The sequence below is a fragment of the Tamandua tetradactyla genome, chromosome 8 (assembly GCF_023851605.1).
Source record: "Tamandua tetradactyla isolate mTamTet1 chromosome 8, mTamTet1.pri, whole genome shotgun sequence".
Classification (NCBI taxonomy): domain Eukaryota; kingdom Metazoa; phylum Chordata; class Mammalia; order Pilosa; family Myrmecophagidae; genus Tamandua; species Tamandua tetradactyla.
Window position 1 is genome coordinate 86,147,102 of NC_135334.1, and position 12,174 is coordinate 86,159,275.

At 42.3% G+C, this 12,174-nt stretch overlaps 1 long non-coding RNA gene across 2 annotated transcripts in view; it reads left to right on the forward strand.

Moving 5' to 3' along the window:
• The first annotated feature begins 216 nt into the window (after window positions 1-216).
• LOC143644692 (uncharacterized) overlaps window positions 217-12,174 on the forward strand; it is a 56,655-nt gene continuing 44,697 nt past the window's right edge. For both annotated transcript variants that reach the window (XR_013156822.1, XR_013156821.1), the window contains exons 1-2: window positions 217-384; window positions 2,474-2,634. This is a non-coding gene — a long non-coding RNA (uncharacterized LOC143644692). The remainder of the gene's footprint in view (window positions 385-2,473; window positions 2,635-12,174) is intronic.

Here is a 12,174-nt window from a genome sequence, read left to right on the forward strand (position 1 = left end):
GGTGGATGATAATAGCTTCACTCACCATCTCTTTAGACTTAAATTCTCATGCTGTGCCCGCAGTGGGGGCAAAGGAGTTAACTTCATCCAGAAACAAAGCTGTGTACTTCTTGACTGCTGGCCTCCCTGGGATAGGACCATCTGACTTGCTATCCATGCTTTTAGCAACTAATTACATTTCTTTAACTATGCTGCTTCCCACCAAGTTATACAAAGTTCAGTTCTTGGAAGCCTGACACAACTTGACAGAGCAGAAAGGCAGAGCTCATCTTACTGGAAACCTTCCTTGGTCTTGAGAGGGGGTTCAGAAGAGCAACATTCACAAGCCCCCTAAATGCTTCCCGTTAGAGTTGGCCCTTGACGTCTGGATGTGAGTCGACCCAGGTAAGACTGTAAAAGACAGTTTTTCAGTGTCTGGGTCCTGCCTGGGTTAGAAAAGTAAGATATAGGGTGAATGCCTGAGCTTTGTCCAAACCCAGATCTTAAGCACCAGACTCTAGGGTAGAGGCCGGCTGTCCAAGGATTGGTGTCTGTGCCTAGCGCATAATAATAATAATGATAATAAGTGATGCCATGCATTGAGTCCCTATAGCTCCCATTCCTCTTATATACTCCTTAGCTTCACCTTTTTTATTGCAGCTACAGTTTCAATGGCCAGTTCTACATGGCCATTTGACTGATTTCACGCAGGAGCAAGCTGACAATATCTCACCTCCGGTATGCTGTCATTGCTTGGCTTCCACACTGGGAATTCCCTGTTGATGCCACTGTAAAATCCCACCATGAAAAAAATAAATCCTACCCTGAACCCACAAAAGTAGAACCTAGAAGTGCAAGAGACTTAACACCCTCTAGGATAAATTTTTATTGTGGTAACATATATATAACTAAATATTTCCCATTTTAACCACCTTTGTGTGTGCAGTTTACTGTTATTAATTACATCCACAACACTATGCTACCATCATCACCATCTTTTCATCATCACACAAACATTTTCATCATCACACACACCACTCTACTCATTAAGCATTAACTTCCATCTCCCCTGTCTCCCCATCCCTTCTAGGCCTTGGTAACCTATAATCTACTTTCTGTCTCTGAATTTGCTTATTCGAAATCATACAAATATTTGTCCTTTTGTGTCTGTCTTATTTCACTCAAAACAATGCCTTCATGGCTTCTCCATGTCATAGCATATATCAGAGGGTTATTCCTTTTATAGCTGAATAATGTTCTATTGCGTGTGTGTGTGTGTGAGAGAGAGAGTGGTGTATACCCGCATACCACAGTGTGTTTATTCATTCATCTGTTGATGGGCTTTTGGGTTGTTTCCCTTTTGGCTGTTGCAGATAATGCTGTTATGAACCCAGGTTAAAATGGGGTAAACTTTTGACCAATAGGATTTAAGACCTTTTGAATAAATTCTTCCCTCCTTCTCTCCCCTAATAGATGGTCCTGAGACACAGCTTATAATGGCCCAAGGGATCCCAGAGATGCCACTGAGATGAAGTATTGTGGGAGTGCTTCTCTGAGTTATAGCCCAATTTGGTGGCTGTGCAGTGCTCAGGATGGAGAATTTCTTGGCCTGGGAAGGGCTAGTCCCTGAAGCAGAGTTTCTCTAGGGCAAGACTTCTCCACCAAAGTGCTGAAGGCATCCGTTTCAATAGTGGAGATGAACTGAATTGGGTTAAGTTATAATCAGATAGAGGTTAACAGTTTCAATGTCAAAAAGATCTGACCTACATTCTCTGCTTTTTGAGCATTTTGGATATTTATTGCCATAAATATGAATAGATCTTAGACTGAACACGACCTAGGAAGGTTACCTTACTGCTTTGGAATGCACCTTCTTTTCTTGTCCTAAAGTAGGGCATGTAGCTAGTTAAGAGCTTTCTGGACCAAGGACTAATGGAATATAAAGTCTGAGAGGATATTTTTGGATGATCTTTTAGCAGCACTTGAACCAAAGCACTCACACAGCCTCTGAAACCCAAGGCAAAATAAAATCATATAGAACCTCAGATGTGACAACATCCATCTTCACCATCAGTTTGATTATGCTGCATCTGAAAATTATCATCCATAAATCTGTAAGCCCCCTCTTCTGCTCAGGGGACATCTACATGCTAACATGCAGAGGACACGCAGGGAGTGGTCTAAGTTCAGATTTCTTCTTGTATGTATTGACTATGGCCACTCTTCTGCTGATTTTAAGTAGCAGTGATCTACCCATTAATTACAAATGTGGTGTGATATAGACAAAATTTGGTGTGTTCAGCAAACTTTAAAAAAATTAAGGAAACTTCAGGTATTATATTTCCCAGTTTTCCTTATAGTTTGTATGTAGCCACACCCTGATTCCAGCCAATGAGATGAACATAGCAGCATATGTCACTTTCCAACCCGGCCATAAAACTTGACGTACATTTGCCCATTCTTTTTCTGCCCCCCCCCCCCCACCTCCACATAGCTGGAAGCAAAGGACTCCAGTTTCATGGCGCAACTTGATGAAAGAAGCACAGTCCTGGACACTGCTTGGAGGTAGAGGCCCTCAGGAGAGTTACCTGACCTGTGACAGACTGTGTTAAGCCACTGAGATTTGGGATTGTTGGCTCCTGGAGCCATTTGCAAGTAAGTTTTTTCATCTGTAAAATGGGCACAGTAGTGGCACTCACAAGGTGGTTAAAATTTAAATGACCTAATATATGTAAAATGCTAGTTAAGTACCAGGCACATAGTTTTGTGTACATTATCCGCTATTTTTGTTATTAGAAATCTTGCTTGTAAAATGCCTTCTCCAAATTCTATCTTCCCACTGTTACAGTAACTTCCAGTTCTAAAAAAACAAGCTCTCACCTAGATCTTGCATAACTTTTTAAGGCCTTTGGCTGTGCTATGTCTCTGGTATACTCTTAAAGTGCTGCAAATAGAGCCTCATTCCATGTCTCTTTAAACCTGAGTGCGATTATCTCACTTGCTGAGGCTTTCCTGCTTGGGCACTGGCCAGCCTAACCTGCTCCTGGATCTGCTTTTAGTTTTATGGGTCTACATGAACAGTCTCTTCCAAGGGTGACTGCAGCTACAGCTGCCACACTCAGGACCCCCAGGCCAGCTCTGCGGCCCAGCTTGGTGCCCCTAGGAACATCTGTGTTGCCTTCAGACACAACTTCTTCTCTCCTTGCTGCAGGTCCAGAAGTGGCAGCTGTCTGTGCTCTTTAGCCTGTGGAAATGGCCACAGGGGCAGGTAGCAGGGGACTGAGTGAGGAGCCAGCATTAGAGGTGGCAATCTGCACAGAGCCCAGGACTTGTGCGCTGACATAACTGAGCCGTTAAGTCCATCTATCTCACATACAAAGACTTGCTGGAACTGGACGCAGCAAGTGAGCAGTGAGAGCCTGGGGTCTGAACCCAGGATGCAAACATCCATATTTGCCCATGCTGGAAGGTGCAATAATGAGGATTTCCACCCCAGAGACAGGCCACAACCAAAGTGAGGCATAGTCCAAAGGGAGCCCTGGTGGAGAGAGAATGGAAGAAGAATCTGCGTTTGTTGTCTGTAGCCTCAGTGAAACAGACATTGTCTCAGTCTCTGAAAGTACCAACTTGCTGGGGCAGATGAAATATGAAACAAGAGTTGTTAGGCAGTGTGATCCTTTCATGACAGGGAAGTATAGATGGCTGTAAGCATAAGTAGCAGGAGACTTCATGTTGGACTCCTGGTGGCACCATTGTCCTCAACTGTGGCTGAAGTTTGTACAGGACAAGGTTTTGTTTCATTACCCCATTTGGCACATGGGGAAACTGAGAACATGTTTCTTGTTCTGTCCTGGATCTCTCCTGTCCTGGACCAGTGCCCCCAAGGGTAGGAATCTTATCATCTTTTTTACCATTGTATCTCTAGAACAGAGAAAAGTGTGTGGCCTTAGCAGATGCTCTAGAAATCTTTGTTGAGTAAATGTTATGAATGCATGGAGGTAATGAATAAATCTCAATGTAGTCTGAGGATGGGGAATGCAGGCAGGTGGTGTGCAGAAGTCCACATGGCAGGCAGCCAGCAGGTAGCAGGGCAGAGCATTGCCTACAAGGTAAGAAGGGGTTTTAGCACTCAGAAGTACTGCAGTGGGAGCTGGCACCAGAGCCAGGGAGGAGTCATAGACAACGGGGCTAGAAGCTTGCTGGGAAGGGCTGTGAATCAATGCCCTGAGAAGAAGCCATGGTCTGGCTGGGGCACCACATCCTGGAGGCATGAGAAAAAGCTTCATTTGGGGCCATTAAGATTTGGGGGTAAGGGGAAGGGTGTGGCCAGACACTGGGGGCAGGGCTGGGGCTTTGGATGTGGATCAAGGGGCCTGCAGCTGGGAAGTCCTGCCAGTAGAAGTAGGGCTGATGGTGTGATATAAAGGACAAACAGTCCTTTCAAGAGACAGCTAGTTAGTAAAGAAATTGCTCTGGAAGTAGAATATTTCTGATGTGAATGCAGAATCCACAGCTTCTAACCATAGATCAAGTCATGTTGTTAAACATACTTCCTTGTGTCGACAATCTCACTTATTCCGCAGATTGTGCCCAATTCAAGAATCATAATTCCTGCCAGTGGGACTGGAGTAATGTCATTTAGGTCCTGAAACTGGATATGTGTATTTCAGCTAAACAGCCATCTCTTAGTGTAGGTGTGATGTGATTTGAAGATGCACCATTAGCACAGCCACGATGGCAGATGTGAAGCCTCCAATCTGGCAGGGCCTCTCCCAAGCAGAGTCAACTGTGGCATCTGGCAAGCCCCCTCTGCACCTGCTGGTGATGTCATCTCATTTGTGGCCTCCCGCTCTGGAGGTGGCAGATGTGTGCCCGAGGCAGCTGGTGCGCTGAGAGGCAGGCAGAGAGGACCCGCAACTTGAGATTCACATCTAGTATCTAGAACAGCTGCCTCTGAGGTTCCCCAAACTGCAGCTCATGTGAATCAGCAGAGGACAGAGGCACTGGGATGTCCCCGGAAACCCAGGCAAACCTCCAAATGATCTTGGATATCAGGCAGAACCCCTGCAGGTTTGGATCTCCCTGGAAAAGTCCGGCTTTGTGAAATGCACAGACACGCTTCAGCAGTGGGGTCTTGTTGCAGAGATACAGGGACATGTAGAGTAGTTCAGGAAATTTCCACAATTGCCATACATTCACTCAGGGTCCCAGAGTTTCCAATACTGGCCTGAGCCTCCAGATTCCTAGGGAACCCATAACTGAGGGTCATTAGGGCCGATGAACTATTCTATTTCATTTTGATGTTGAATCAGGCTTCTGTTTTCTTGGAATTGGCAGTGAAGACCTAAAGCTGAAATTAGTAAGTGTTGCATATCCCCATGTTTCTGGACAGGACCGCCTGATACATCCTTGCGGGATACTACCACACTACCAGTCTATAAAGCAGATGACAAGAGGTCTTTGGAATTGTGAATTAACGTAGAGCTAGAATGCCATGACTTTTCTCTTTTCCTTAGATAAAGGGAGGGGAGATATTCTATACCCTGTTCCCAGACAAGTAAAAGGAACTCCAAGAAATTGTTGGAGCCCTAAAGGAGGGCAGTTGTTCTCTCTGCTAGAGTACTAGGGCATCAGATTTGCTTATCTTCCCTTGGGCCTATGTTCATAGAAAAATGGAAGGAGAGGGCAGGTAGTGGGCATAGAAGAGTGGCAGAAAGAGTGTGGTGTGGCTAAGAAACAGAAGGTTCCATGGGCCAAGAGAATCCTGTGGAAGGTAGCTTGGCCTGTGCTGTCTTTCCAGAACTGCACCCAGGAGTCTGCAGGGCATATCACTGCTGGCCGGAGATAAAGGGGATCAGAATAGGATGCTGGGGAAGCTGTGGTCCAGTGCCCCTGCAGGGCATTCAGGAGAATTCATACCCGTGCACAGTCCCTACAGGCCTGCCTCAGTGGATAGCAGCACTGGTTAGGCAAGAGACAATTGTGGCTTTCCTGCATTGCTTCTTCCAGGCCCCCATGCCCTGGAGAAGTTGGGTGGGAGGAGGTGGAGGAGGGATGAGAAGACAGATCTAACTCCCCTTCTTCCCACAGGCCCCCTGGACCAGGGGTCAAGTCTGAACTACCAGAGTCTGAAGGGAGTTAAATTGGATTGTGATATTGATGCTTTAAACTGGGTTATATATATATTTTTAATCCAGTCTAAAGTGACCAGAAAACCTGTCTTTCTGTCTAAGATGTCATTAAGATAGTCAAGAGGGAGATTGAAAGGGCATGGTTGAAGACAGTGGCTAGAGAAAAATAAACCCATCTCATGTTCACGTGCCCACTGAATGAAGGCTGTTTGCTATGTCGGTTGTACACGGTAGGATTTTCCTCAAGCTGCCCTAGAGATGGCTCGTTACCCTCTCTCTGTCTGCCATGATCAGGAGGAATCCCCTTAAGAGGAAAAAGACCCTGCTTGCATCTGGCCTATCAGTAGCTTCTGCCTGTGCATTGTTCCCATCCACGGCTGTAAAGACAGGTTGGTTTTTCTAAATGCAGAGACCCGGCACCCAGCCTGTGATGAAGGAAAGCATTGGTGCAGGTCCTTCTTGTAAGGCGGGGCATGTAGGGGCCAGACTCGAGACTCCTCTGGTGGCTTGTCCAGCGCAGCATCCAGGTAGAGGCAATGGAAGAGCTGAGGAAACAGGCATCCAAAGAGATTCTAGTAGGTGCTGATCAGTTCCAGAAAAGCTCCAGGGCCTTCTTGGAAGGGGAGGAGGAAAGGGTCAACAAGATCCGGGGAAGGCTGCAGAGGGATGAGGTTTGCTGAAAAGTAGAGGAGGAGGTTAACAGGACTCCCAGGTACCATCTAAGAAAATGCATTTGGAACTGGAGACTGCAGCCAAGACTGAGGGGGGAAAAGTGAGATTCTGGAAGTTTGGTGTGCCCCACCCACCTTTCTCCCTGTTACCTCTGTTTCTTTATAATGGACAGCAATAATATCTTTAAAGAGCTTGTGGAATTGCCTTAGGAGGAGGTAAGAATTGGAGAATGTGTGCTCCTCGGCAGGGGGCCTTTCCATGAGGGGCACCCATGGAAATAGAGTGGGCTGGGCCCTTAGGGCCTGGAATTGTTGGCCTGGCACTGGCCATGGCTGGGAGAGGCATGTTCAGGTGCCCACTTTGATCATGGAATACCCAAGATGATGCCAATGATGATAACTAATTTACTGAGTGTCAGGCACTTGTTCTCACAACTTTCTGCTGAGGATCTCATTATCTCCATTTTATAGGAGAAGAAAAATCACTTAGGATTAAACACTAATTCCAAAGGTCCAGGCCCATTCTCTCTCTCTCTCTCTCTCTCTCCCTTTTTTTTTTTTTCTTTCCCACTTCCCTGTTCTTCTCCTCTGCACTACCCACATTATCTCATCCTTCTCTAAGGTACTTTTGTTTAACAACCTGGGAGGTATCCTTCCAGACCTTTCTCCAAATCTATATACATCACTTAACTTAAGCAGAAAGGCATTGTGCAATATACACATCTTCATCCTGCTTTTCTTGCTCAGAATACCTCACAGAAACCCTCCAGATCAACCCATATAAATGCAATTCCTTATTTAAAGAAGCTATATCATGCTGTGTGGTAAGGATATATCATAAATTACTCCCCCATTCCTCCATTGCTGAATATTTACTTTGTCCTCTTGTTTGTTTTCTTTTGCCACTACCAACAGTGCAGCAGGATATATATTCTCATATATGTCCTAACAGATCAAACATTTTTTTCTCTAGGGGACAGATTTTCAAATTTGAACTTCTGGGTAATTTTAATTGTAGTAAATATTGTCAGACTGATTTCCAAAAAAGGCTGTAACAATTCACATTTCTACTGGGCAGTAAGTGTACCTATTTGCCTGTATCTGCACTAGCAATAGGCATTCTATCCTTTTCAACTTTTGTTAATTTGATGAGTGTGAAGTAATACCTTATTGCTTATTTTGACTTGCAGTTTCTGGACCATGAATGTCTTCTGGCATCTGTTTATAGCTTGCTGGCATTTGAATTAGTCTTCTGTTTTCAACCTATCTATTTCCTTGCCAATCTTACTCTGTGTTGTATTTCTTCTTAAGAATGTATATATTATGGATATTATCCTTTTAGCTGTTGTCTGTATTACAATTTTTTTCCAAATCTATAGTTTTTGCCTAAGAGTTTTGATTATAATGCCATTTACCATATGAAAGTTTAAAATTTTTCATTTCAAATCAGTATATTTTATTTTTAATTTAAGAAGGGCTCCTCAACAACTAGATTGTATATATAGTTGCTTGAGAACTTTCTTCTATGGTTTGCTGTTAGTTTTTGTTTTTTACATCAAAGTCTTTAATCAGTTTTGAGTTTATTTCTTTATAGAATATAAGATAAAGGTCTGACATTTATTTTTCAGTGGATAGCCAGTTGTGCCAGTACCAGTTGTTAAATAAACCATCTTTTCCTTACCAAATTGAAGTACTGTCTTTGTCGTATTTAAATTCTCATACATATGTAAGATCTCATTCTGGTTTCTCTATTATGTTCCACTGTTCTGTCTGTTCCTATCCTACTGACATTGTGTGTGTGTGTTTTGTAATAATTTGAATATGGTAGCTTTATAGATTGTTCCTGATTTCAATTCTGATGTCTTTAGTGTTTCCCAGTTTAGAATGATGTCTGAAGTTTTTGGTAAATAGACTTTTCTGTTTAAATAATTTCCATCTCCTCCTCTTTCTCCCACTCTCTTCTTCCCTTTTCTCCTCCTCCTCCTCTTCTTTCTTTAAGTCTTTACTGCGGAAGTACATCCTAACTTTTATGAAATGACTTCTCAGCATCGATTGAGAAGGTCATATAGTTGTTATCCTTTAATGTTTTGGTATAACAGATACCTTTGATAGATTTCCTTGTATTGAGCCCACTCTGCATTCCTCAAATAATGCCACCTTGGTCATCGTGACTTTTTGGATACGTTGGTTTCTATTCACTAATATGTTATTGACAATTTCTGTATTTATGTTCATCTGTGAGATTGATCTCTAGTGTTATCTTTTTTGTATTATTTTATTAACTTTTAATATTAGTTATATAAATTTCGTAAGATGAATTGGCTGGTTTCCCTCTTTAAGTGGTTTGACATATTTTTAATATCAGAAATGATCTGTTTTTCAAATGTTAGATAGTACTTCCAACCACCTAGTCTTAGTTCTTTTTTTAATGAAAGATCTTTAAAACCTTTCCAGTTTTTTCCTATATCATTCTGGTTTTGATTTCTTCTTGGGTCAATTTATATACTCTGTCTTTTGCAGGGCAATTGTCCACTTTCTCTAGATTTTCAAAAGTGTTGGCATCTGTTGCATGTACTATTTTCATATAATTGGTACTTCTTAACTACTACCTGCACTACTCTGCTGCAATTGCAAGAGAATTTAGCTAGGCCCAAAGCTGTCAATGGCCTGAGATGCAACCGTGCAGTCCTAGGGTGGAAACAGGGATTTTTCCAAGGAGCTTAGGGCTGAAGCACTGGCTCTGCATGGAGGGAAGATTGCTATGGTTCAGGGCAACAGGAATTGCTGAGAGAGATAAAAGAGCTAATACCTGAATTCTCTTACTGGTGGAAGAGCTCTGGAGTGAACAGGGGAGAGGTGATTCTGATAAGCCAGAGCTGTTATCTTCTCCAACTCCCAAACCAGAAAGGTTCTGGGGTCAGGTCTCAGAGATGAGCTAAGCAAGTAATAATGCTGCTGGGAGAGAAGGCATCAATAAATACATGTTTTTAACAAAGGCCTCTGAAATTTTAGCTGGATTCATTATAGCCTTTGCTCCCAAGCAGACTGAGATGAAAGAGAAAAAAGGTATAAAAGTGTCAGATAAAACAGGTTTAGTTATTCCTCAAAAGGCAATTCTCAGCATCCAGTAGAGGCATGGGATTAACTCATTGGGGTCACAGGGAATTTGAACTCAAATTTCAAATACTTGGACGGTTCATTAGCTTCATATGAGGAAACTATAGATGTTATTGTATAATTGATGAGTCAAAAAAGAAAGACTTTTTTTCTTTACATGATGAGCACCTGAGGCAGAACCTGTATATTTTATGTTTCTTCAGGACTTGGCTTACATAAAATATTTAGGTACAATTCCTTAGAGAGATTAAGCTTCTTTATTTTGAGATTCTGAGCCCCTGAGAACAAATAATCAACCTTTCAGTGTGGGATGCCTAGAAGTGCAAAAGGGACATGGTGAACTTTTGCAAAGCAAGAGAGACCGTCTCATTCTCCTTCCTGTACTGAGCTCTGCCAGCAGCTAATCTAAGGAGAGCCCATTTATGCTCTAAGGTCTTCTAGGGTGATGTCAGAAACTTCCAGTTTTACTTACAGCCTGCCCTGCTTCTTCTCACCCCACCCCTCCACAGACGATGCGGTTCTGAATGAATGATAGAGCTGAACCAGGAGGCAATTTTGAGTGGCAAACACTAAGCTGTGTTCAGAATCTCCCCTTGCCATTCAGATTAAGGCTTTGCTATCAGTCTTACATGCTTGGATTCTTCTTCCCTTAGGATCAGTTTTCTCCCAGAAATATCTTTATTATTTTATATAAATATTGCCTTCAGTGTAGTTGGCTCCATCAGTTGAATAGATAGAATAAGAATAATAGCAGCTAATATTTGAGTACTTACTATATGCTAGGTGTGGTGTTAAGCACTTTTTAATATAATTGATTCAATTCTCACAATAAATTTATTAGCCAAGATTCTTTTGATGGAAAATTACAGAAACTCCAACAAGACCAACTAAAGCAAAGAAGTCAATTTATTGATTTAAATTACCTAAGAAAGTCCACTATAAGCACATGCCAAAAGTAAAGACACAAAATAGTAACACGGCTACCTCTAAATATATCATAAATAATTTCTGTTTCTATATTATAGATTTGTCTACATTAGACATTTACTACTTTTATAGTCAGAAAAATATCATTTGAAAGGAGCGCATATAGCATTCACCACATTATATTTTACATTATAAGCAACTGGGACCAGTTCTCTAGACTAGATCTCCTCAAGGGCACGAATAATGTCTTATGTGCCCCTGTGGCACTTCTCTATCTTTTCAATTTTGTGCCCAAGGATATATATGAAATGGATTGAATTCATATGTCTCATAAGGGAAGACTTTTGCAGTTCCAATTCTTTCAGAAGGCAGGTGATACTAAGGAAGTAGTTTACACTTGATCCAATTCATGATTTCTCAGGCTAAGCCATGTAACCTCAAATGGAAGCAATAATCCCAGGTTATTGTGAAGTTCAAATGAATTAGAGCCCCTTGTGAGCTGTAAAACTGTACAACTGGCAGCTTGTAATGACTTGGGTTTTAGAGCCTTTATTTTCCAAAGCATTTGTCAAAGATGAGTCATGCCTACTTCTACATTTTTTAAGAATGATCATTATCTCTTGATGAAAAGAAATGGTGGAAGAGAGAGCAAGAAGCTGGTAACATCAATGTAGGACAAAGTTATTAATTATCTGTCATATGAACACTCTAAACCCATATACCTACCGTCAGATTCTCCTGACATCTCCCTTTGGTTTAAGACTGAGTTCTTGATCTTACCTCCCAAAAAGGCCCTGTTGAAGTATTCTTCATCCCTGTGAATGGTACCTCCTTCCATCATCAACTTTTCTCTCCTCCTCATGGTCCATATGCAAACCACGATCTTGATCCGACTACTTTACCTCCTAAATGCCTCCGGAATTTATTCTCCTCTATTTTCATTGTCATGACACTAGCCTAAACGACTGTTACTTCTCACCTAGACCACTGACATAACCTGCCTGATTTACAGGTAGGCTTGCCTTCTTCCAATTAACTGTAATTGACAGCCAACTCAGTGACAACTCTGATGTGTCAGCTTCCTGTTTATAATTCATCAGTGGCTTCCATAACTGAAGATAAAGACCCCTTCTTTAACATGGCCAACAAAAGTTCTGCATGATAGCATACCCACCCTCCTCCTTCCACCATTATCTTTCCACCTAGCAGCTCCTTCACTATTTCAGTTCTACCCACATTAGCTTTCTCACAGGCCCTCACACTCATCTACCTCTGAGCCTTTCCATATGTTATAAGCTTGAATGAAGGCCATTCCTCTGTTTTCCTTTTCAATGTGCAAATTAATGCAC